General features: G+C 44.7%; 1 long non-coding RNA gene across 2 annotated transcripts; it reads right to left on the reverse strand.

The window, feature by feature from the left end:
- On the reverse strand, window positions 1-27,691 carry LOC135538982 (uncharacterized). 2 transcript variants are annotated; one of them, XR_010455524.1, is made up of 10 exons: window positions 27,429-27,691; window positions 26,756-26,949; window positions 25,097-25,220; window positions 17,808-17,910; window positions 3,507-3,564; window positions 3,355-3,429; window positions 2,615-2,719; window positions 2,390-2,524; window positions 1,922-2,206; window positions 1-912 (listed from the first exon to the last, which is right to left on the reverse strand). It is a non-coding gene; the product is annotated as an uncharacterized LOC135538982 (long non-coding RNA). The 2 variants fall into 2 exon arrangements; XR_010455523.1 differs by lacking the exons at window positions 17,808-17,910; window positions 25,097-25,220; window positions 26,756-26,949; window positions 27,429-27,691 and adding an exon at window positions 4,202-4,338 and having other exon boundaries at window positions 3,507-3,568.

A 27,691-nucleotide genomic window follows, 5' to 3' on the forward strand; every position in this document is an offset into this window, starting at 1 on the left:
TTTATTGGAAACGCACGTTTCAAACAGCACAATTCAAGTACAGATGAGTGGAGCTAAATCAGATACAAGCTAATTTAGTTTAAATGTGATGTATTCCTCCAGTCCCAGTTCATTTCTACTCTTTTGACATGCTTCAGACCAGATGCATGCTTCACTTCAGTGTACAATGGTCCTACATTTGCATATCACAGTGTTTGAAGCTTTTACGTTCTGCATCTCTCTGCTGTCTTTCATCTGAAGCCATATCCTCCAAGGTCTTAACAGGTGTAGATTTCCATCTCTGTGTGGGAGACCAGATATTGCAAGGAGACCAGTAAGGGGCCCTCAACTCTTCACTTTGGCCAAAGGAGACCGAAGACCCCAATACCAGTGACACTGCCCTAAGGTTGGTGCTGTCCTTTGCATGAGACTGTGGAGACAGAGGTCTTATCTCTCTGTGGTTACTAAAGATGTCAAGGCACTTATGGCATGAGTAGAGGTGTTGACCCTGCTTCTCCTGGCTATATTTCCAAGCCTAAGCATGTAAATCCAACTCATTATCATAGGCTGTATAGGGATCAATATCATAAAAAAATAAAAAAAATAATGCTGCATGTCTCAAAATATAAGAATGAGACCAAAATATGTATTTAGCTAATCATAGTTCCTGTCTCTGAAATTACGTTTGTGTGTGTTGTAGGAATAACCAATACTCAAAATCTATGTGTGTGTGTGTGTGTGTGTGTGTGTGTGTGTGTGTGTGTGTGTGTGTGTGTGTGTGTGTGTGTGTGTGTGTGTGTGTGTGTGTGTGTGTGTGTGTGTGTGTGTGTGTGTGTGTGTGTGTGTGTGTGTGCGTGTGTGTGTGTGGTAGAAGTAATAGTTGGCCATTATGTCTTTGAACATCTCAGTTTGGGCAGCAGCCACTGAAGAAACCTGTCAATCAAAAACCACAGGAGAATAAATAGTATTATAAACTGGGTGGTTCGATCCCTGAATGCTGATTGGCTGAAAGCCGTGGTATGTTTAAGCAATAAGGCACGAGAGGGTGTGGTATATGGCCAATATACCACAGCTAAGGACTGTTCTTACGCACAACACAACACGGAGTGCCTGGATACAGCCCTTAGCCGTGGTATATTGACCATATACCACACACCCCCAAGGTTTCTTATTGCTATTATGAATTGGTTAACAATGTAATGAGAGCAGTAAAATTAAATAATTTGTCATACCTGTGGTATACGGTCTGATATACCACGGCTGTCAGCCAATCAGCATTCAGGGCTCGAACCACCCAGTTTATAACAGACCGTATACCACGGGTTTGACAAAATATTTATTTTTACTGCTCTAATTAAGTTGGTAACCAGTCAATAATAGCAATAAGGCACCTCGGGGGTTTGTGGTATATGGCCAATATACCACGGCTAAGGGCTGTATCCAGGCACTCCGTGTTGCGTCGTGCTTAAGAACAGCCCTTTGCCGTGATATATTGTCCATATATTACACCTCCTCGTGCCTTATTGCTTAAGTTTGCACTTACACATCAGATAGCTGCTCTTTCTCTGCTACCTCATTCTATTTCTCTAATTCTCTAGTCTAGTATTCCCTGGTTATGTTCCACTTCTCCCTCCTCTATTTCCTCACCTCTTCCTCAGACTCTTCTTTTCCTCTTTCTTGTCCTCCTTACTTTCTCCAACATTTCTCATCTGTTGCGTCTTACTGGCCTTCTCTTGCTTCAATTCCTTTTTGGCCTTGCACTTCTTTTCTTATTGACCTTCCCTTCCTGAATATTTTGGACAAGCAGATAAAGTAATGTACGTTTATGGGTTCTCTCTTCTCTTGACCTACTATACCTAGAGCTATACTATACCATAGAAGGACTTATGCTATACTATAGAAGCACTTACGGCCAATATTCCCTTCTTGTATTTCCTCTCACCTGTGGGGCCACTCCAGCCATTTCCTGGAGCAGCTTCCTGCCGGTCTCGCTCACATTGGTGATGGGAGCCAGGCGAGGGCTGTGGCGGTATGGGAAGTTCTCTGTTTGGAGCGGAGCGATAATGACAGGGTTGAGAGGCCGAGGCCTTGGAACATTTACTGGGTAGGGAGAGCCTACAGCAGAGGGCAGGGCCTGTAGGGCTTCAGCCAGTGTCCGGTGTGCTGAGGTTACAAGAGGAGAGAGGCCATTCTTGACAGAAACAGGACCTGAGACCTCCCCTGGGCTCTGTAGGACCAGAAAGTAAAGTAACATATCAGGGAAGTGCTATGTTCAACACAATCTGTAGAAATACTTTATAACTACTCTATACACATTGCAGATACATGACTACACTCAATAAGTCATTGTCTGCATAATTTCCAATCCCCCATGTATATATATATAAAATATTTAATATGCAGAACTTACCAGGAAGTCTGACTCATCGAAGGAGTGGAGAGACAGATCATCATCCTCGTCCATATCCCTCACATCAAGCTTTGTCATCTTTCCATTCTCAACTTTCAGCTTTGGTGTCCTCCTTTCATGATCCTCATCATCACACTGTGTATCAGAGTCAACTAGTCAGAGACCATCCTCCTCCCAGTGATGGCACTCAACAAAGACATGGACGGTAGGGTACAACTCTTTTACCTCAGATTCACAGTCAGTGAAGGAGTAGATTGAAAAGTCATCAGAACTGGAGGATGAGATCACGTCATGATATTCTCTCTCTATCAGCCGAGTCACCCTTCCAGACTGAGGAGACAGAGAAAGGCATGTACTCATGGCAGCCATAGAATACATAGAATATGTAGGCAATCCAACATGGTTGTACAAGTAGTGAGTAATACATGGGTAACTGAAAATGCAATTAAATGCAACTCCCATAACATTAGGGGTGGGGCAAAAGATCTTCCATAGTACAGGATTCTTTAGCATCTCAAGTGAATAATTGTCAATTCAACCAAGCCAACCAAAATGGCCATATGAATCAACAGATTGGTCTATCTGGTGTATGGGAACAGCAGAGATGACCTGGCTGAGAGGCTCTGGATAGATGCTCCATCCATCCCCAGATGTCTGGTCCTGCCCATAGCTCACAATGATTGGCTGTTAACAGTAAAGAATGAATTCAACACTGCTTTGCTCATATTGGCCTTGAATTGTGTATCAATAAATAATATAAGGACTGTTATGTGGTTGAATTTGAATGTGACTTACAGGCCTTGTGTGGATCTGAGGGTCTGCACTGAATTAGACTGTCAAGACAGCATTCAATGAAGTTAGATAGGGATATCTGCATTTGCTTTAATTCTGAGAACTGCAGTTTGTACATGCAGAATGCATAACTAATGTGTATGTGTTTTTGTTTCAGGTCAGATATGACTTACAGGCTTTGGCCTTCTGTGCACCTTGCCGGTTGGCCACAACACGGAATCAGGGGTGTTCACCCTAACTGGTTTCAACTGTCAACACAACACTCAATTTAAAATGTGATAATATAACAAAAACAGGACAAAACAAAGAAATATTTGATATTTACCACATAAGGGCGGCGTCTTAAAGCTCTTTTGATTCTCTCATCATTACGATCCATCTTTCTTTCTGAGGGAAACATTTCCATCAATTAATAGACACAAAACACATCCTGACTCACACACAGACACACACACACAAAGATGGCATCCCAAATGGAACCTTATTCCTATATATGTATATATATGTTAGGAAGGAGGTGCCCCAAACGGCCAAAGATTACCTGCAACAACCTGAGTGAAGAAAACTATTGAACAGATTAAATCAAATCTGAACACCGTTTATGTAGTGAATTAATGCATGGTTACGTCATTTTGGGTCACAGCTTTATGACTGCGCTTAATACGTCACAAGAAAAACGCTTGTTTGGAGCCGGACTGGTGGTATCATCTTTTCACTGGTTGTAGCTCAATAACGAACGTGATGTGCTTTTTATATCTTACTGACTGAGTAATGGTTGTATCGCTGGTTGGTTGGACGTTTTACATAGATAGACCGACATGATATCAATAGGAAGAAACCATTCCTTGACAAATAGTTTGTTGTATTATTGTTTTACTTTGAGTAACATTAAGGGACCACAATAGAAACCGTTTACTTTATTGTGTTGTCCCTGGCATGACACGTTTTATTTAATTAAACGGGTTTTATTATTTTATTAAACTGTCCAATCAAATATATCTAACTTTCTATCTAACTCACATGAGCTGTTGAGGACTCCTTGGTCATCACATTTCAGGCACAAGCCAGCAGGTGGAAGGAAGTGTCTTTAAATGCAGCACTGCCTTTAACGCACTTCATGGTCTGCGCAACAGTATCTTTGTGGTTGTGAAAGTGATTAATCCAAATGCAGAAGTTCAGTACATTTGTTTTGGTTTAGCAAGCTAGCTTCTCAAGTCTTGGCAAAAGTGTTGTGCAATATTGGAGGGAAAGTGTCGTTACTGACATTTTGTATTGTGCTTGATTATCCTCTAGTAGTTTGACAAGTTTGTACTGAGCATCAACATGATCACCCGAATAGTTTAGAAAGATGTGGTTCAGAGGTTCAAGAGTTTGACTCCCGAGTTCAGGCTAACAAGTGGCATTGTTGCTGTCATTATAGTATTGTAATGAAACAGACAGGGAGCAGGTCTCGAACCGTGGAACCTTCTAGCCCGAGGTCCGGCGCGCTATCGACTGTGCCGCAAAAGCATGCTCGTGCGACAGAGTCCATTTCCGCGCTTATAAACCCAGGTTCGTTACAGTATCATCAGTTTTGTTCAGTCACTACATATTTCGGTTTATCAGAAGATGTCTAAAGTCTTGGAACTACAGTTTTTGCCAATGGGCATGGTACCTTAGCAAGGATGGGTTGAGTGACTCAAGAATCATGCTCAGTAGCTTGCTAGCCACTTTGGGTCTGTTGTAACGTTATCTAGCGTGCTACAACGTGTAGCTAACGTTAAATGACGTAACAGATTGTGCCAGTAGGCTACAGCAGCAAGCTAGAGCACAACACATCAATGCCGCTGATGTCTGTCAACCCGATAATATCCGTTTAATCCTCTCCTCTTCCAAGCTCATCACATACTCCTTCCACCACCACTGATGGCTGAGCATCTGAATAGGCAGCCATGTTGAATTTTGTAAATACATTTACAGACAGCAAAAATAGAATGCTTTCAATACCTTACATTTGAAATGAGTTCATATACAAGAAGGATCTTCACAGCATGATAGATGTCCTGACGCAATATTTTATATCATAATCACCTCTGTTTTTGCCTAGTTTCACTTTCAAATAATATCAAAGTGTATTTGTCACGTATGCGGACTACAACAGGTGTAGACCCAGTGAAATGCGTACTTACAGGCTCTAACCAACAATGCAATTTTTAAGTTAAAAAAGGTAGATTAGTAAAGAAATAAAAACAACAGTAAAAAGACAGTGAAAAATAACAGCAGCAAGGCTATATACAGGCACTGGTTAGTCGGGCTGATTGAGGTAGTATGTACATGAAGGTATGGTTAAAGTGACTATGCATATATGATAAACAGAGAGTAGCAGCAGCATAAAAGAGGGGTTGGGGGGGGGCACACAATGCAAATAGTCAGGGTAGCCATTTGATTAGCTGTTCAGGAGTCTTATGGTTTGGGGGAAAAACTGTTGAGAAGCCTTTTGGTCCAAGACTTGGCGCTCAGGTACCGCTTGCCATGTGGTAGTAGAGCGAACAGTCTATGACTGGGGTGGCTGGGGTCTCTGACAATTTTTATGGCCTTCCTCTGACACCGCCTGGTGTAGTGGTCCTGGATGGCTGGCAGCTTAACCCCAGTGATGTACTGGGCCGTGTGCACTACCCTCTGTAGTGCCTTGCGGTTTGAGGCCGAGCAGTTGCCGTACCAGGCAGTGATGCAACGCTCTCGATGTTGCAACTGTAGAACCTTTTGAGGATCTGAGGACCCATGCCAAATCTTTTAGTTTCCTGAGGGGGAATAGGCTTTGTCATGCCCTCTTCACAACTGTCTTGGTGTGTTTGGACCATTCTAGTTTGTTGGTGATGTGGATACCAAGGAAGTTGATGCTCTCAACCTGCTCCACTACACTGCAAATTGGAGTGGGTCTACAAAAACAATGTGTAACATTTAATGTATATTATCTCCAACTTTTCTAATCTGATGGGAAACAACAAAGGTCTGGCTGCACTCTTAATATTTTTTTTTTTTTAAAGCTATCGGTTTATTCCAAAATAGAGAATCATTTTTTTCCCATAATAACCCCTCACCCAAATGAAATAGGTTAACATCTAGGGCAGTGGTTCCCAAACTTTTTATAGTCCCGTACCCCTTCAAATATTCAACCTCCAGCTACGTACCCCCTCTAGCATCAGGGTCAGCGCACTCTCAAATGTTGTTTTTTGCCATCACTTTTTGCCATCACTTTTTGCATATCAATGTGTTTGAAGCTGTGAGCCTGCCACACACACACTATACAATGCATGCTCCACTTCAGAGTACAATGGTCCTGAATTTGCATATCAATGTGTTTGAAGCTGTGAGCCTGCCACACACACACTATACAATACATTTCTAAACATAAGAACGAGTGTGAGTTTGTCACAACTCGGCTCGTGGAAAGTGACAATGAGCTCTTATAGGACCAGGGCACAAATAAGAATATATTAATTATCAATAATTTTGCTCTTTATTTAGCTATCTTACATATAAAACTTTATTTGTTCATCGAAAATTGTGAATAACTCACCACAGGTTAATGAGAAGGGTGTGCTTGAAAGGATGCACATATCTCTGCAATGTTGGGTTGTATTGGAGAGAAAAAACATCACCCAGATAGGCCAGTCGTGTGAGAAACTCATCATCATGCAAGCGGTCAGACAAGTGAAAATGGTCAGTAAAGAAAACTTTAAGCTCGTCTCTCAATTCTAAAAAATGTGTCAATACTTTGCCCCTTGATAACCAGCGCACTTCTGTTTGTTGTATAAACGTTACATGGTCGCTGCCCATGTCATTGCACAGTGCAGAAAATACACAAGTGCTTTAACAAAGTAAACCATTTGCCCTGTAGTGTCCAAAATGTCTTTCAAGCTGTCAGGCATTCCTTTGGCAGCAAGAGCCTCTCGGTGGATGCTGCAGAATACCGAAGTGGCATCGGGAGCAACTGCTTGCATGCGCATTACCACTGCACTAGGTCTCCATGTCATGGCTTTTGCACCATCAGTACAGTAGATACCAACACAGTACAGATACCAGCAACATACACACACGCACACTATGTATACAGCAGCCAATTCTGGAACTAGTACTTTTCACAATATCACTTATCTCCTCGTTGCATGGTAACAAAAGTCTCCACCTGCCTTCTTGGGTTTCTGGTGAAAAATCCAACTATTTTCTTGGTGCTCTACCGCCACCTACTTTGGGATATAGTCCTAGAACAGCAGATTAAACCCCCCCACCCCTCTAACATTTAGGTAATGTCAGTATGTAATTAATTAAGACAAATCTGTCTGACACAAATAATTGGAATTTAAAAATCTTTATTGGAAATGCACGTTTCAAACAAAAAAGTACAGATGAGTGTAGCTAAATTAGATACATGCTAATGTAGTTTAAATGTGATGTATTCCTCCAGTCCCAGTTCATTTCTACTATTTTGACATGCTTCAGACCAGATGCATGCTCCACTTCAGAGTACAATGGTCCTGAATTTGCATATCAATGTGTTTGAAGCTTTTCCGTTCTGCATCTCTCTGCTCTTTCATCTGAAGCCATATCCTCCAAGGTCTAAACAGGTGTAGGTTTCCATCTCTGTGTGGGAGACCAGATATTGCAAGGAGACCAGTAAAGGGCCTCTTCTCTTCCCTTTGTCCAAATGAGACCTAAGACCCCAATACCAGTGACACTGCCCTAAGGTTGGTGCTGCCCTTTGGATGAGACTGTGGAGACAGAGGTCTTATCACTCTGTGGTTACTAAAGATGTCATGGCACTTATGGCATGAGTAGAGGTGTTGACCCTGCTTATCCTGGCTATATTTCCAAGCCTAAGAATGTGAAAGCGCTTCTAAGCACTATGTAAATCCAACTCATCATAAGCCACCTGGGTAGGCAGTATGGGGACCAATATCTTTTTTTTTTAAAGAATGATGCATGTCTCAAAATATAAGAACGAGACCAATATAAGTATTTGCTAATCATAGTTCCTGTCTCTGAAATTACATTTGTGTGTGTTGTAGGAGTAACCAATACTCAAAATCTGTGTGTGTGTTTACAACAGACCATTTTCCACGGGTATGACAAAACATTATTTTTACTGCTCTAATTGCGTTGGTAACCAGTTAATAATAGTATTAAGGCACCTCAGATAGCTGCTCTTTCTCTGCTAACTCATTCTATTTCTATAATTTTCTCGTCTCATATTCTCCTGGTTATGTTCCACTTCTCCCTGTATTTCCTCAGACTCTTCTTTTCCTCTTTCTTGTCCTCCTCCTTACTTCCTCCAACATTTTCCATCTGTTGCATCTTACCGGCCTTCTTTTGCTTCACTACTTTTTTGGCCTTGCACTTCTTTTTCTTATTGACCTTCCCTTCCTGAATATTTTTGACAAGGAGATAAAGTAATGTAGGCTTATGGGTTCTCTTCTCTTGAGCTACTATACCTAGAGCTATACTATACTAGAGAAGGACTTACGGGACTTTTACCACTTGATTACCACAGTGGTAATGACTTTCACCACTTGATCAAGTTGTTTATGCAAAATAGCTATTTGTAAATAAACAGTATAACTTGAAGACATGTAATTGTAAATAAATAATAATTGTTGATTTGCTATACTTAGACTAGGGAGTAATAATTTATGGCTTCTCTTTACTGTGCACAACGACCAATTAATTATAAAAATGTTTTGGTGCTTTTAAATATTTTTTGTGACATCCAATTGGTAGTTACAGTTTCTCCCATCGCTGCAACTCCTCTACAGACTTGGGAAAGGCAAAGGTCGAGAGCAATGCGTCCTCCGAAACACAACCCTGCCAAGCCACACTGCTTCTATACACAGAAGCCAGCCGCAGCAATGTGTTGGGAGGAAACTGGCGCTGCAGAGTGCATCAGTTATTTGGAGTAAGGATACAGATCCTGCCCTGTGATGATGACGTTGCAGAGTAAGACAGTGTGTGGGACCAAAAATGTTATGAGCAGAAACAGCCAGGGCAGGGCAAACATGGGTACGCTGACCCCAAAAAGAAAGCCCTTAACCATAAGTGAGTACACTGTGGCCATACCCATAAGGGAGGGGGATACAGGGACTAACCCCTCCACTTGATTCTGGGCAGATGCACCAAACACTACCAGCCCCAGAATTGTGTACAACACCCCTGTGTTGATAGAGAGCAGCTGAAACATGAGGAGGAACCAAACAGTGCCCACACTCTTCTCAATCCCACCACAGAGGAGCACCAGAAGCCCGATGCTGAGGAGTATCTGGGTCACTGTCTTGTGGTGGAAGGGGTATGTGATGAGCTTGTGTCACTCAGCCCCTCCTTACTAACTTACCATGCCCATTGTCAGAAACTGTAGTTCCAATACTGAAGGCATCCTTTGATAACCTGAGACATGTATTGACAATAAACAAAACAAATGACATGATAATAACAGGATCAATGCCACTCGTTAGCCTCAACTCAGGAGTAAAAGTCTTGAACCTCTGAACTACAGTTGTGGAAAATTCTATTCAAAGACTAAGGCAGGGTTTACTTACTGACTTTACTGTCCCCATGGGGAAATTTTGTTGCAGTGTCATGTACACGTTTAAAGTGGCGTTTAAATACAAAACAAAATTTACAATACAACTTTCATAACAGTTACATACCAATAAAACATTTAAAAAATGTCTAGCCTGCTGGCCTTACTGATTCGATAGGAACATCAGCCCGAGCTATTTAGGAGGGATATCACACCTGGCACAAATTATTGTCTAGTTCTGTTTTTCTGGCTGAGGGTGCCCTATACCTGTGCCCAGTGGGGAGTAGTTCAAAGCCCGGGTAAAAGGGGTGGCTTGGGTCTAAAATGATTTTGTGAGACTTGCGGAGGGCCCTGAGCTTAAAGATCTCATCCAGGCCTCTCTGTTTGACTCCAAGTACTTTGTTTGCTGTGGTGATAATTCTATATTTAACAATGTAATAAACATATTTAATACAAGCAGCTGCAGAGGAGAGCCACCTCTAATTTCACAGCAAGGATGAAATGGTTACATGTCCCTTATATAGTGGGAGGTGATAATACTATCATATTGTATTCACACAACAGTGTTTTCTATAAATCAATAGTTCCGGAACACAACGGCCTTGTGTTAGGACGCAGACATACCAGTAGTCTATGAAACGCATAACACCACAGTCCAACACAGAACATATTCCTTGAGAAGTTACAACAGCTCACCCCACATTCTTCCACCACATCTTTCAAAACTGATTTTTGATGCTCAGTACCTATGTCAAACTAATACCAGTGGATAATCAAGCACAATACAAAAATGTCAGTTACGACACCTGTCCCCCAATATTGCACAACACTTTAACTAAGACAGGGTAGATAGATTGCTAAACCAAAGCAAATGTGTTATGAACCCTGTAGACCCTGTAGATGGGTGCGCCCTCGACAAGGATGGGGGGGGGGAGGGACGAGCGGGGGCGCGAAGAACGGGCTTAACACAGGAGACATGGAAGACCGGGTGAACGCGACGAAGATAGCGCGGGAGAAGAAGTCGCACTGCGACAGGATTAATGACCTGAGAGATACGGAACGGACCAATGAACCGCGGGGCCAAGTTGCGAGAAGCTGTCTTAAGGGGAAGGTTCTGAGTGGAGAGCCATACTCTCTGACCGCAACAATATCTAGGACTCTTGGTCCTACGCTTATTAGCGGCCCTCACAGTCTGCGCCCTATTACGGCAAAGTGCCGACCTGACCCCCTTCCAGGTGCGCTCGCAACGCTGGACAAAAGCCTGAGCGGAGGGACGCAGGACTCGGCGAGCTGAGATGAGAACAGCGGAGGCTGGTACCCGAGGCTACTCTGAAAAGGGGATAGACCGGTAGCAGACGAGGAAGCGAGTTGTGGGCGTACTCTGCCCAGGGGAGCTGTTCTGACCAAGACGCAGGGTTACGAAAAGAAAGACTGCGTAAAATGCGACCAACAGTCTGATTGGCCCGTTCGGCTTGACCGTTAGACTGGGGATGAAAGCCGGACGAGAGACTGACGGAAGCCCCAATCAAACGGCAAAACTCCCTCCAAAATTGAGACGTGAACTGCGGGCCTCTGTCGGAAACGACGTCAGACGGAAGGCCATGAATTTGGAAAACATTCTCGATAATGATCTGAGCCGTCTCCTTAGCAGAATAGAGCTTATCGAGAGGAATGAAATGAGCCGCCTTAGAGAATCTATCGACAACCGTAAGAATAACTGTCTTCCCCGCTGATGAAGGCAGTCCGGTGATAAAATCTAAAGCGATGTGAGACCACGGTCGAGAGGGAATGGGAAGCGGTCTGAGACGGCCGGCAGGAGGAGAGTTCCCAGATTTAGTCTGCGCGCAGACCGAACAAGCGGCGACAAATCGACGCGCGTCACGTTCCCGAGTGGGCCACCAGAAACGCTGGCGAATGGAAGCGAGCGTACCCCGAACGCGGGGTGGCCGGCTAACTTGGCAGAGTGGGCCCACTGAAGAACGGCCGGACGAGTAGGAACGGAACGAACAGAAGGTTCCTAGGACAAGCTCGCGGCGACGGAGTGTGAGCGAGTGCTTGCTTTACCTGCCTCTCAATTCCCCAGACAGTCAACCCGACAACACGCCCCTCAGGAGAATCCCTCGGGGTCGGTGGAGACCTCAGAAGAACTGAAGAGACGAGATAAAGCATCAGGCTTGGTGTTTTTGAGCCCGGACGATAAGAAATAACAAACTCGAAACGAGCGAAAAACAGAGCCCAACGAGCCTGACGCGCATTAAGTCGTTTGGCTGAACGGATGTACTCAAGGTTCCTATGGTCAGTCCAAACGACAAAAGGAACGGTCGCCCCTCCAACCACTGTCGCCATTCGCCTAGGGCTAAGCGGATGGCGAGCAGTTCGCGATTACCAACATCATAGTTACGTTCTGGACGGCGATAAGCGATGAGAGAAAAACGCGCAAGGATGGACCTTGCTGTCAGAGAGAGCGCTGAGAAAGAATGGCTCCCACGCCCACCTCTGACGCGTCAACCTCAACAACAAACTGACTAGAGATGTCAGGTGTAACAAGAATAGGTGCGGATGTAAAACGATTCTTAAGAAGATCAAAAGCTCCCTGGGCGGAAACGGACCACTTAAAGCACGTCTTAACAGAAGTAAGGGCTGTGAGGGGAGCTGCCACCTGACCGAAATTACGGATGAAACGACGATAGAAATTAGCGAAGCCCAGAAAGCGCTGCAGCTCGACGCGTGACTTAGGAACGGGCCAATCAATGACAGCCTGGACCTTAGCGGGATCCATCTTAATGCCCTCAGCGGAAATAACGGAACCGAGAAAAGGGACAGAGGCGGCATGAAAAGTGCACTTCTCAGCCTTCACATAAAGACAGTTCTCCAAAAGGCGCTGGAGGACGCGTCGCACGTGCTGAACATGAATCGAGAGACGGTGAAAAAATCAGGATATCGTCCATGTAAACGAAAACAAAATGTTCAGCATGTCTCTCAGGACGTCGTTAACTAGTGCCTGAAAGACAGCTGGAGCGTTAACGAGGCCGAAAGGAAGAACCCGGTATTCAAAGTGCCCTAACGGAGTGTTAAATGCCGTCTTCCACTCGTCCCCCTCCCTGATGCGCACGAGATGGTAAGCGTTACGAAGGTCCAATTTGGTGAAAAACCTGGCTCCCTGCAGGATCTCGAAGGCTGAAGACATAAGAGGAAGCGGATAACGATTCTTAACTGTTATGTCATTCAGCCCTCGATAATCCACGCATGGGCGCAGGGACCCGTCCTTCTTCTGAACAAAAAAAACCCCGCTCCGGCGGGAGAGGAGGAGGAGACTATGGTACCGGCGTCGAGCGAAACCGACAAATAATCCTCGAGAGCCTTACGTTCGGGAGCCGACAGAGAGTATAATCTACCCCGGGGGGGAGTAGTTCCCGGAAGGAGATCAATACTACAGTCATACGACCGGTGTGGAGGGAGAGAAGTGGCCTTGGAACGACTGAACACCGTGCGCAGATCGTGATACTCCTCCGGCACCCCTGTCAAATCGCCAGGCTCCTCCTGTGAAGAAGAGACAGAGGAAACAGGAGGGATAGCAGACATTAAACAGGTCACATGACAAGAAACATTCCAGGATAGGATAGTATTACTAGACCAATTAATAGAAGGGTTATGGCGCACTAGCCAGGGATGACCCAAAACAACAGGTGTAAAAGGTGAACGAAAAAGCAGATGAACCGGGCCAGCGGAGATGGACCGGAAAGGTAGTGCGTGATCCAGAAGGAGAGGCCTGAGTAGTTGCGCTCACCAGTAGCCCTCCTCTTACTGATGAGCTCTGGCTTTTACTGGACATGAGGTGACAAAATGACCAGCGGAGCCGCAGTAGAGACAGAGGCGATTGGTGATTCTCCGTTCCTTCTCCTTGGCCGAGATGCGGATACCCCCCAGCTGCATAGGCTCAGCATCCGAGCCGGCGGAGGAGGGTGGCAGTGATGCGGCAGGTGGCAGTGATGTGGAGAGGGGAGCAACGGAGAACGCGAGCTCCTTTCCACGAGCTCGGCGACGAAGATCAAACCGTCGCTCTATGCGAATAGCGAGAGCTATTAAGGAGTCAGACTGGAAGGAACCTCCCGGGAGAGGATCTCATCCTTAACCTCGACGAGGAGACCCTCCAGAAAACGAGCGAGCAAAGCCGGCTCGTTCCAGTCACTAGAGGCAGCGAGAGTGCGAAACTCAATAGAATAATCCGTTATGGATCGATTCCCCTGACATAGGGAAGACAGGGCCCTGGAAGCCTCCTCCCCAAAAACAGAACGGTCAAAAACCCGTATCATCTCCTCCTTAAAGTCCTGATACTGGTTAATACACTCAGCCCTCGCCTCCCAGATTGCCGTGCCCCACTCGCGCGCCCGTCCGGTAAGGAGAGAAATGACGTAGGCGATGCGGGCTGCGCTCCTGGAGTAAGTGTTGGGCTGGAGAGAGAACACCACATCACACTGAGTGAGGAATGAGCGGCACTCAGTGGGCTCCCCAGAGTAACACGGCGGGTTGTTGATCCTGGGCTCCGGAGACTCGGAAACCCTGGAAGTGGGCGGTGGATCGAGGTGGAGTTGGTGAACCTGTCTTGTGAGGTCGGAGACTTGGACGGCCAGGGTTTCAACGGCATGTCGAGCAGCAGACAATTCCTCCTCGTGTCTGCCTAGCATCGCTCCCTGGATCTCGACGGCGGAGTGAAAAGGGTCCGGAGCCGCTGGGTCCATTCTTGGTCTGATTCTTCTGTTATGTACTTGAGTGAAGACCCAAAAGCGGTTTTAACAGAAAAACAGAGTTCTTTAATGAAAAACAGGAATGGCATAAATCCTCTTCCAACGTAGTCAATGGAACAAAAGAACGTTAGTATAATGCAGGATGCACCTGCCAGGCGGACTCCGACAGGATAGGACAAGGTGGAAGCAAACGGGACGACAGCTTGCTTCTGGCATCAAAAACACAAACAAGAATCAGACACTGAAAGTAGCAGGAACAGAGAGAGAAATAGAGACCTAATCAGAGGGGGAAGAGAGAACAGGTGGGAAGGAGTGAATGAGCTAGTTAGGGGAGATGTAGAACAGCTGAAGAATGAGAGACAGAGAAGGTAACCTAAAAAGACCAGCAGAGAGAGACAGAGTGAAGAGAAAGGACAGGAACAGACATAACAAGACATGACAAAATGTAATGGATTTCCGCATTTTTATTAAATCACGTTCACAACCAAAGTTATTTGATGCTCAGATTATGAAGTGCACTAAGGCAGTGCTGCATTTAAAGACACTGCCACCTGTTGGCTTGTGCCTGAAATGTGATGATCAGAGTTCTCAACAGCCCATTTGAGTTAGATAAGATATATTTGACAGTTTAGTAAAAAAAAGTAAAACTGTTTAATAAAATAAAACGTGTCAGGGACAATGCAATAAAATCAACGAATTCCATTGTGGTCCCTTAGTGCTTGTTACTCAAAGTGTAAAATAGTTTTTTTGGTGGCAAGGAATGGTTTCTTTCTATTTTTTCTATCTAACATCTCCAATCGAAAATCAAATCAAGAGTCGGCTTTCTATTTCGCAACAAAGCCTCCTTCACTCACGCCGCCAAACTTACCCTAGTAAAACTGACTATCCTACCGATCCTCGACTTCGGCGATGTCATCTACAAAATTGCCTCCAACACTCTACTCAGCAAACTGGATGCAGTTTATCACAGTGCCATCCGTTTTGTCACTAAAGCACCTTATACCACCCACCACTGCGACTTGTATGCTCTAGTCGGCTGGCCCTCGCTACATATTCGTCGCCAGACCCACTGGCTCCAGGTCATCTACAAGTCCATGCTAGGTAAAGCTCCGCCTTATCTCAGTTCACTGGTCACGATGGCAACACCCATCCGTAGCACGCGCTCCAGCAGGTGTATCTCACTGATCATCCCTAAAGCTAACACCTCATTTGGCCGCCTTTCGTTCCAGTACTCTGCTGCCTGTGACTGGAACGAATTGCAAAAATCCCTGAAGTTGGAGACTTTTATCTCCCTCACCAACTTCAAACATGTGCTATCTGAGCAGCTAACCTATCGCTGCAGCTGTACATAGTCTATTGGTAAATAACCCACCCATTTTCACCTACCTCATCCCCACACTGTTTTTATTTATTTACTTTTCTGCTCTTTTGCACACCAGTATCTCTACCTGTACATGACCATCTGATCATTTATCACTCCAGTGCTAATCTGCAAGTTTGTTATTATTCGCCTACCTCCTCATGCCTTTTGCACACAATGTATATAGACTCCCTTTTTTCTACTGTGTTATTGACTTGTTAATTGTTTACTCCATGTGTAACTCTGTGTTGTCTGCTCACACTGCTAAGCTTTATCTTGGCCAGGTCGCAGTTGCAAATGAGAACTTGTTCTCAACTAGCCTACCTGGTTAAATAAAGGTGAAAAAAATAAAATAATTTGATATCCTGTTAGCCTATCTATGTATAAAAAAACATCCAACCAACCATCGATACAACCATTACTCAGTCAGTAGGAAATATGCACATCACTTTCGTTATTCAGCTAGCTACAACCAGTGAGAAGACAATACCACTAGTTAGGCTCCAAACAAGCCTTTCTCTTGCGATGTATTATGTGCAGTCATAAAGCTGTGACGTATTATGACGAAACCAAGCATTAATTCCCTGCATACACTGTGTTCAGATTTGATTTCATCTGTATAATCTCTTTCTTCACTCAGGTTGTTGCAGGTAACCTTTGGCCTTTTGGTGCACAGCCTTCCCAACCTGTATACAGGGTACCACATACACTCAGAGCTCTGGAAAGAATTAACAAATGTTTTTGTAATCAGCATCTCTACATGTATGGCAGAAATTCCATTCCAGTGTATGTTGATTTCCAACACAGGCACACCTCATTCTACTGAATGGGGTACTGATTAGGTGATCACCTGAACCAAATCTTATTTAACGAGGAAAAGTATAAAAACGTATTAAAGTATAAGTATAAAAGTATAAAAACCACTGCTGTGGTCATCACTATCCTCTTGCAATAGGACCACCTCTTCAAGGAATACCTAGGATAGGATAAGTAATCCTTCTCACCCCCCCTTAATGATTTAGATGCACTATTGTAAAGTGGCTGTTCCACTGGATGTCAGAAGGTGAATTCACCAATTTGTAAGTCGCTCTGGATAAGAGCGTCTGCTAAATGACTTAAATGTAATGTAAATGTCTGGATGTTTAAATCAGTGCTAGTAGTACCTCAAAAGTAATTGGGAATCAAAAAATAACCATTAACCATGCCAGAAGACTTGAAAAGGAAAATTTTGAGTGAGGAAAAGAAGGGCTTTACTGGGAGAGGGATACAGGATGCTTCCATCCTTAAAATGTCAAAGACAGCAGTTCATTGGGGTGGCAGGTAGCCTTGTGGTTAAGAGCGTTGGACGAGTAACCAAAAGGTTTCAAGATCGAATCCCAGAGTTCATAAGGTAAAAATCTGTTATACATTAGTTATACATTCTGCAATGAGCAAAGCAGTGTATAATTAATTCTTTACTGTTTATAGCCAATCATTGTGAGCTGTGGGCAGGACCAGATATCTAGGGATGGATGGAACATCAATCCAGAGCCTCTCAGCCAGGTCATCTCTGCTGTTCCCATACAACAGTTTGATCAATCTGTTGATTCATATGGCCATTTTGGTTGGCTTGGTTGAATTGACAATCATCCATTCAAGATACTAAAGAATCCTATTCTATGGAAGGTCTTTAGACCCACCCCTAATGTTATGGGAGTTGCATTTATTGCATTTTCAGTTACCCATGTATTACTCACTACTTGTAAACCATGTTGGATTGCCTACATATTCTACATTTCCTTAAGGGTCAATGCCAGTGTATTCTATGGCTGCTATGAGTACATGCCTTTCTCTGTCTCCTCAGTCTGGAAGGGTGAATCGGCTGATAGAGAGAAAATATCATGACGTGATCTCATCCTCCATTTCTGATGACTTTTCTATCTACTCCTTCACTAACTGTGAATCTGAGGTAAAAGAGTTGTACCCTACCGTCCATGTCTTTGTTGAGTGACATCACTGTGAGGAGGATGGTCTCTGACATGTTGACTCTGATACACAGTGTGATGAGGTTCATGAAAAGAGGACACCACCGCTGAAAGTTGAGGATGGAAAAGTGACAAAGTTTGAAGTGAGGGAAATGGACGAGGATGATGACCTGTTTATCTCCTCCCCCCCACTTACACACGCACATTTTTGAGTAACTCTTTCACTGAATGTGGAGAATGGACTATGACCAGCTAGCTCTCTGACACACAGCTTGATGATGGCAATGACGCCTCTACCGAGGACAGTCCAGAGCCTCCAAAGGAACCACAAGGACTACTGAAGGACCATCGACTGGTAGGCATCTCTTAAATTTGTGTGTGTGTGTCACATCTCAGTGTTTTGACCCTATATCTGTTGAGATTATTGTGGCCAAGCCCAACATCCTCCTCTCTGCCTCTGTGAGTGACCTGAAGAAGGTGTCACGCAAGATGGAGGTGGTCCCCACTGTCCGGCCCTGCAGGCAGCAGCTGGACACAATTCCGGCGCCGACAGAGATGGCCGCCTCGCTTCGCGTTCCTAGGAAACTATGCAGTTTTTTGTTTTTTTTACGTGTTATTTCTTACATTAGTACCCCAGGTCATCTTAGGTTTCATTACATTCAGTCGAGAAGAACTACTGTATATAAGATCAGCGTCAACTCACCATCAGTACGACCAAGAATATGTTTTTCGCGACGCGGATCCTGTGTTCTGCCTTACTAACAGGACAACGGAATGGATCGCATGCAGCGACCCAAAAAAACGACTCCGAAAAAGAGGGAAACGAGGCGGTCTTCTGGTCAGACTATGGAGACGGGCACATCGTGCCCCACTTCCTAGCATTCTTCTTGCCAATGTCCAGTCTCTTGACAACAAGGTTGATGAAATCCGAGCAAGGGTAGCATTCCAAAGGGACATCAGAGACTAACGTTCTGTGCTTCACGGAAACATGGCTCACTGGAGAGACGCTATCCGAAGCGGTGCAGCCAACGGGTTTCTCCACGCATCGCGCCGACAGAAACAAACACCTTTCTGGTAAGAAGAGGGGTGGGGGCATATGCCTTATGGCTAACGAGGCATGGTGCGATGAAAGAAACATACAGGAACTCAAATCCTTCTGTTCACCTGATTTAGAATTCCTCACAATCAAATGTAGACCGCATTATCTACCAAGAGAATTCTCTTCTATTATAATCACAGCCGTATATATCCCCCCAAGCAGACACATCGATGGCTCTGAACGAACTTTATTTAACTCTTTGCAAACTGGAAACCATTTATCCGGAGGCTGCATTCATTGTTGCTGGGGATTTTAACAAGGCTAATCTGAAAACAAGACTCCCTAAATTTTATCAGCATATCGATTGCGCAACCAGGGGTGGAAAAACCTTGGATCACTGTTACTCTAACTTCCGCAACGCATATAAGGCCCTGCCCCGCCCCCCTTTCGGAAAAGCTGACCACGACTCCATTTTGCTGATACCTGCCTACAGACAAAAACTAAAACAAGAAGCTCCCACCCTGAGGTCTGTCCAACGCTGGTCCGACCAAGCTGACTCCACACTCCAAGACTGCTTCCATCACGTGGGCTGGGACATGTTTCGTATTGCGTCAGATAACAACATTGACGAATACGCTGATTCGGTGTGCGAGTTCATTAGAACGTGCGTTGAAGATGTCGTTCCCATAGCAACGATTAAAACATTCCCTAACCAGAAACCGTGGATTGATGGCAGCATTCGCGTGAAACTGAAAGCGCAAACCACTGCTTTTAATCAGGGCAAGGTGTCTGGTAACATGACTGAATACAAATAGTGCAGCTATTCCCTCCGTAAGGCTATCAAACAAGCTAAGCGTCAGTACAGAGACAAAGTAGAATCTCAATTCAACGGCTCAGACACAAGAGGCATGTGGCAGGGTCTACAGTCAATCACAGACTACAGGAAGAAATCCAGCCCAGTCACGGACCAGGATGTCTTGCTCCCAGGCAGACTAAATAACTTTTTGCCCGCTTTGAGGACAATACAGTGCCACTGACACGGCCTGCAACGGAAACATGCGGTCTCTCCTTCACTGCAGCCCAGGTGAGTAAAACATTTAAACGTGTTAACCCTCGCAAGGCTGCAGGCCCAGACGGCATCCCCAGCCGCGCCCTCAGAGCATGCGCAGACCAGCTGGCTGGTGTGTTTACGGACATATTCAATCAATCCCTATACCAGTCTGCTGTTCCCACATGCTTCAAGAGGGCCACCATTGTTCCTGTTCCCAAGAAAGCTAAGGTAACTGAGCTAAACGACTACCGCCCCGTAGCACTCACTTCCGTCATCATGAAGTGCTTTGAGAGACTAGTCAAGGACCATATCACCTTCACCCTACCTGACACCCTAGACCCACTCCAATTTGCTTACCGCCCAAATAGGTCCACAGACGATGCAATCTCAACCACACTGCACACTGCCCTAACCCATCTGGACAAGAGGAATACCTATGTGAGAATGCTGTTCATCGACTACAGCTCGGCATTCAACACCATAGTACCCTTCAAGCTCGTCATCAAGCTCGAGACCCTGGGTCTCGACCCCGCCCTGTGCAACTGGGTACTGGACTTCCTGACGGGCCGCCCCCAGGTGGTGAGGGTAGGTAACAACATCTCCTCCCCGCTGATCCTCAACACTGGGGCCCCACAAGGGTGCGTTCTGAGCCCTCTCCTGTACTCCCTGTTCACCCACGACTGCGTGGCCACGCACGCCTCCAACTCAATCATCAAGTTTGCGGACGACACAACAGTGGTAGGCTTGATTACCAACAACGACGAGACGGCCTACAGGGAGGAGGTGAGGGGCCTCGGAGTGTGGTGTCAGGAAAATAACCTCACACTCAACGTCAACAAAACTAAGGAGATGATTGTGGACTTCAGGAAACAGCAGAGGGAACACCCCCCTATCCACATCGATGGAACAGTAGTGGAGAGAGTAGCAAGTTTTAAGTTCCTCGGCATACACATCACAGACAAACTGAATTGGTCCACTCACACAGACAGCATCGTGAAGAAGGCGCAGCAGCGCCTCTTCAACCTCAGGAGGCTGAAGAAATTCGGCTTGTCACCAAAAGCACTCACAAACTTCTACAGATGCACAATCGAGAGCATCCTGGCGGGCTGTATCACCGCCTGGTACGGCAACTGCTCCGCCCTCAACCGTAAGGCTCTCCAGAGGGTAGAAAGGTCTGCACAACGCATCACCGGGGGCAAACTACCTGTCCTCCAGGACACCTACACCACCCGATGTTACAGGAAGGCCATAAAGATCATCAAGGACATCAACCACCCGAGCCACTGCCTGTTCACCACGCTATCATCCAGAAGGCGAGGTCAGTACAGGTGCATCAAAGCTCGGACCGAGAGACTGAAAAACAGCTTCTATCTCAAGGCCATCAGACTATTAAACAGCCACCACTAACATTGAGTGGCTGCTGCCAACACACTGACACTGACTCAACTCCAGCCACTTTAATAATGGGAATTGATGGGAAATGATGTAAATATATCACTAGCCACTTTAAACAATGCTACCTTATATATAATGTTACTTACCCTACATTATTCATCTCATATGCATACGTATATACTGTACTCTAGATCATCGACTGCATCCTTATGTAATACATGTATCACTAGCCACTTTAACTATGCCACTTTGTTTACATACTCATCTCATATGTATATACTGTACTCGATACCATCTACTGTATCTTGCCTATGCTGCTCTGTACCATCACTCATTCATATATCCTTATGTACATATTCTTTATCCCCTTACACTGTGTATAAGACAGTAGTTTAGGAATTGTTAGTTAGATTACTTGTTGGTTATTACTGCATTGTCGGAACTAGAAGCACAAGCATTTCGCTACACTCGCATTAACATCTGCTAACCATGTGTATGTGACAAATAAAATTTGATTTGATTTGACAAGAAGACACAGTGGACCAACACCAATGAGGAGAGTCTGAGGAAGATCAAAGAGAACCTGACCTCAATAGAACTCAACCTGGACGAAGGTCTGAAGACGCACAATGATGGTCAGGACATCAACCAAGAGACAGAAGAAGAATGAGGGATGCTGTAGAGGATGGATTGCAAAGTGGATGGGGAGGAGGAAGGAGAGACTGAGGGATGAAGACGTGGCTAGGGAGGTCAAGAGGATGGGCGAGCAGGTGAGGGCACTGATGCAAGAGATGAAGAGAAACTGCAGTGATGGTGATCTTAAGGCAGTATACCTGGACAGTTGGCTGAATGACTTGGAGGTTGAAAGTGGCATTCAAGAAATGCACAGGAGAGATGGCTGAAATTATAGACAGCATGGCAGAAATGCAGACCAGTATAGTCGAGAACTGGCTCCTCAAGTCATAAAAAAATAACAATGTCCAGAGCTTTGTAAGTTACTCCTACTTATTGAGTGTAGTCAAGGTCCGAAACGATCTTAACCGCCATTGATAAGAAACATTACTGTGCAGCCATATTCATTGATCTGGCCAAGTCTTTCGACTCTGTCAATCACCACATCCTCATCGGGAGACTCGACAGCCTTGGATTCTCAAATGATTACCTCGCCTGGATCACCAACTACTTCTCTGATAGAGTTCAATGTGTCAAATCGGAGGGTCTGCTGTCCGGACCTCTGGCAGTCTCTATGGGGGTGCCACAGGGTTCAATTCTTCGACCAACTCTCATCAATGATGTCGCTCTTGCTGCCGGTGAGTCTCTGATCCACCTCTACGCAGATGACACCATTCTGTATATTTCTGGCCCTACTGTGGACATTTAACAACCCTCCAGGCAAGCTTCAATGCCATGCAACTCTCCTTCCGTGGCCTCCAATTGCTCTTAAATACAAGTAAAACTAAATGCATGCTCTTCAACCGATTGCTGCCTGCACCTGCCCGCCTGTCCAACATCACTACTCTGGACGGCTCTGACTTAGAATACGTGGACAACTACAAATACCTAGGTGTCTGGTTAGAATGTAAACTCTCCTTCCAGACCCACATCAAACATCTCCAATCCAAATTTAAATCTAGAATTGGCTTCCTATTTCGCAACAAAGCATCCTTCACTCATGCTGCCAAACATACTCTTGTAAAACTGACCATCCTACCAATCCTCGACTTCGGCGATGTCATTTACAAAATAGCCTCCAATACCCTACTCAACAATGTGGATGCAGTCTTATCACAGTGCCATCCGTTTTGTCACCAAAGCCCCATATACTACCCAACATTGCAACCTGTACGCTCCTCTCGTTGGCTGGCCCTCGCTTCATACTCGTCACCAAACCCACTGGCTCCATGTCATCTACAAGACCCTGCTAGGTAAAGTCCCCCCTTATCTCAGCTCGCTGGTCACCATAGCATCACCCACCTGTAGCACGCGCTCCAGCAGGAAAATCTCTCTCAATTCTTTCTTTGGTCACCTCTCCTTCCAGTTCTCTGCTGCCAATGACTGGAACGAACTACAAAAATCTCTGAAACTGGAAACACACATCTCCCTCACTAGCTTTAAGCACCAACTGTCAGAGCAGCTCACAGATTACTGCACCTGTACATAGCCCACCTATAATTTAGCCCAAACAACTACCTCTTTCCCTACTGTATTTATTTGATTTATTTAGCTCCTTTGCACCCCATTATTTTTATTTCTACTTTGCACATTCTTCCACTGCAAATCTACCATTCCAGGGTTTTACTTGCTATATTGTATTTACTTCACCACCATGGCCTTTTTTGACTTTACCTCCCTTATCTCACCTCATTTGCTCACATTGTATATAGACTTGTTTATACTGTATTATTGACTATATGTTTGTTTTACTCCATGTGTAACTCTGTCGTTGTATGTGTCGAACTGCTTTGCTTTATCTTGGCCAGGTCGCAATTGTAAATGAGAACTTGTTTTCAACTTGCCTACCTGGTTAAATAAAGGTGAAATAAATAAATAAATATAAAAATATAAAACGGTTACCCATCTCAAGAGATTAAACAAAAAATTGACTACAATATGTGCCTATTAAGTAAAGACTGACCAAAACAGGGTTTCATATTATATTTTTTTGTTATTTTCTTTTCTTTTAACCCCTTTATCTCTCCAATTTTCGTGGTATCCAATTGGTAGTTACAGTCTTGTCTCATTGCTACAACTCCCTACGGACTCGGGAGAGGCGAAGGTAGAGAGCCATGCGTCCCTCTGAAACACGACCCTGCCAAGCTGCACTGCTTCCTGACAAAATGCCCGCTTAACCCGGAAGCCAGCCACACCAATGTCACCAATGTCGGAGGAAACACCGTACACCTGGCGACCGTGTCAGCATGCATGCGCCCGGCCCGCCACAGGAGTCGCTAGAGCGCAATGGGACAAGGACATCCCTGCCAGACAAACCCTCCCCTAACCAGGACAGCGCTGGGACAATTGTGCGTCAACTGATGGGTCTCCGGGTCGCAGCCAGCTGCGACAGAGCCTGGACTCGAACCAGGACCTATACCGGCACAGCTAGCAACTGCGATGCAGTGCCTAAGACCACTGCGCCACTCGGGAGGCTAAATCATGCATAAATTCCTTGTGACTCGGGGAATGGAAGCTTTTGAATTGGATGTTTCAGGCAAAAAATAAAATTGCTAAAAAATGTCTAGCCCCTTTGTCTATTGGTAACAGGGTTGACGTATTATGCTCGACACACTAAGTTTTCCACCACAAAACAAAAAATGAAAAAAGAGCAGATCTAGCTCACGAGCTCAACTTGCACCTGCATTTTGGAGCTATGTCTAAAAAGCGTTTTGTCTTTTACAACTCTCCCATTCACCTGTGTGAACTTCATCTTCGTTGCATGCTAGCCTTTTACCGGCTGCGGAGAGCCTTTTCTGTTTGCATTTTGTTGTGCACCAGGTTTTCATGTCTTTTCATGTTCTGTTTTTGAGAGCTGGCTCTGACCCATAACAGTCAATCCTCTTTGCTGGGAACCTTCTTTAGCACTTTACATTTTCCCAAATGCTTCCAAACTGATGCTTTCTCACAGCTGCTCTTAGTCTTGGGTTGAGAAGTCATTCTCCAAACCTAATCGCAAACAAAGAAAAGATTAAAACACATGACGGTCCAACACAATAGGGGAGGGGGCATAGGGAAGGTATAGGAGAGGAGATAAAAAGAAAAGACTTCCTCCGTGTCAGGTAAGCAGTCTCGAAGTGTACCCTCACCAACTTACCGGACTGAGTGAGTTCTGAACATCCCTCGCTGTCCTCTGTTCCTGCGTCCAAGTCTTCTTGGGCCTCTTTCTGGTGTCTGTCTTGACTCTTTAGTACGTTTTCTCAGTTCTTTCCCAGGCTTGCCTGAAAAACACAAAAGGATGGAACATACATAAGAGTAACAACAAATCCACATATTAGCAAGCAACGACATTACATTTTTGCTCAGCCTGATAAGTTTGACGGTAGACTGCGGATGTTCCCTTGCTTACGAAAGCAGCCGGTGTGTACCGTCACAGAATTACCAGGCTGTGTGAGTTCTGAACACCTGTCACTCAAGCTTTCGCTGTCAGGTTCATACTCACCGATGCAGCCGGTGTCACTCAGCTGGTGTTTTGTATCATATTTGTACAATAGCTGATGAAACTATGAAAAAAGGTTTATCAGTGTAACTTCCTGATAGTTGCTGATTGTATTTTCAATCTACATAAGACATTCTAAATCAGCAGGTTTTGTATTGGTGGAGTTTTGGCTTGCTTGGTGACATCACCAGGTGGTCTAAGTTAATAGACCAATTACAAAGAGTTTGAAATCTCTCTGCCAATAAGAGCTCATTTTGAGGCTACATTTCCCTTCCATTAGTGGACTGATCCATGTTTAACCATGTTTTGAGGCTTTAGAGTGTTTGTTTACAATTACTTTGTTTACCCACATTGAAGTAAAACAAGCTTATATGCTGAGTTCTGATGGGGTACAACTGTTGAACTAATAACCTCATGAGGAATTTACAAGTTATATTCTTCAAGAATCAATGGGTATATATCATTCAATTGCAGGTTCAAAAATGGATTTTGCAACTGCCGATAGCAACTTTAAAATGCAGGAAATGAGGTGGTGGTTGACGGTTGGCTACATACCTTGGCAAAAGAGATTCCTGCTTTAATCCGTGTTCTGACGAGTACAATTTTAAAATAGACATGCCATTAATACATGTATAGTATGACATATTACCTATGACAGCAACAACTGTCTCTCCAAATCAAACCTTCTCATCTCGCACCGCACTGTCTCTGCCAGTCCTGCAGCAAATAAAACATGTTTTCACAAACAAAAAATGTCATTGGACCATCCGGATATCAATATTGAATAGTGAAATATTCCAAATGTCTTTCCCTAGCTGCCATTTCAAAATACAATCACCTCGAAACAAAATGTCTCACATTGTGACTTGCGCAAATAACTCGGCATGCCACAGGAAAGCAACCGAGCTCGGACCACATTTGCATTACAATGCAGCTAGCTACCAGTAGCTAGTTTAACATTAGTCCTATAGAGTTATTTAACATTATGCACAACACAACATTCTTCCATTTGAGAACATCTAAGACATCATTGCAAAGATAAATAATGCAATAATAATCCATTCTGAAATGTATTAATGTCTACTCCAGCAACCTTTAGCAGCTAGCTGGCTAATTAACCTATCAGTATAGCCAGGAAAAATGGCTCGCTAGCTACCTGCTAGCAAGCTAACATAATGCTACAACATAGCTAATACTTTTCCACGCATCGACGAAATGTAGCCCGCTACAGCTACATTGGCCGAGTTATTGTTGAATAATAACGAAGCTAGGTAAATTCATTTAAAATAATATCGCTAGTAACTGCAAAATACTTACAGCTGAAATACACTGCTGTTTTCTTTATGAGCATGGTGAACTGAGGAAGCCGCATCCACGTGTCGTGTTGTGGGGGAGGGGACAAGTTCCCCAAATAGACCCTGGCTTTGGATCAGGTTTGAATTCCCCCCCGCTAATGGTCCTTGTTAGGTTTGGGGAGGGGAAGCTGATCCTAGATCTGTATCTCGGGGAAACTTCGCCCCAGCACATGCAAAGAAAGAGAGTTGAGGAGAAGGGGAGGAGAGAGAGCGTCGCTCTCAGGATGGACAGATCATGTTCAAAATGTACCAGTAAGAAATTGGTTTCAGAATATAATATATTGCCTTTAGCAGTTCTAATGTCTTCATTTTCCCCATTTCATTAGTCTTGTTGATTGATTGCTGATATCTAGTTTCACAGAATAGATGGTGTTGATGAAGAGCATCCATCCATGTTTTTAATACATTCATAGACATATAGTTCATACTGGTGGTCCTACCCATTACCCACTTCACTCCATTAACCTTAAACTTGCTGCTCACATGGTGGTTTGTCTAAATGTATTTGACTTTAGGTTAGTTAAGGTTAAGAAGGTAAAGATTGTGTTGGGAGCACGAGTGGCAATGCTGCCTCACCCAGATCACACATTGCCCTATATATGTATATATTGTAGTAAGCTTAACCCAACACTTACCACCTGCTGATCTTTGGTGTAATGGATAAGGTTGGCTTGCTAGTCACTGGACCGGGGTTCGAGTCCCAGTTGGAGCTACCCCCAAATTTGTTACATTGGTATCAGAAGTGGGAAAGTGCCTGTGAAGCCATCAAAGATGTATGTACACGTGAGAGACTTGCTATAAAGAAGTGTGGGGGCATGCTCTCCCAAAGGAAGGAGGTCTCAGCTGACTCACGTTCTGTAGCAACTTTAATCCAACACAGAGCGACAACATCGAGAGG

The sequence above is a fragment of the Oncorhynchus masou genome, unplaced genomic scaffold (genome assembly GCF_036934945.1).
Source record: "Oncorhynchus masou masou isolate Uvic2021 unplaced genomic scaffold, UVic_Omas_1.1 unplaced_scaffold_6___fragment_2___debris, whole genome shotgun sequence".
NCBI classification, from domain to species: domain Eukaryota; kingdom Metazoa; phylum Chordata; class Actinopteri; order Salmoniformes; family Salmonidae; genus Oncorhynchus; species Oncorhynchus masou.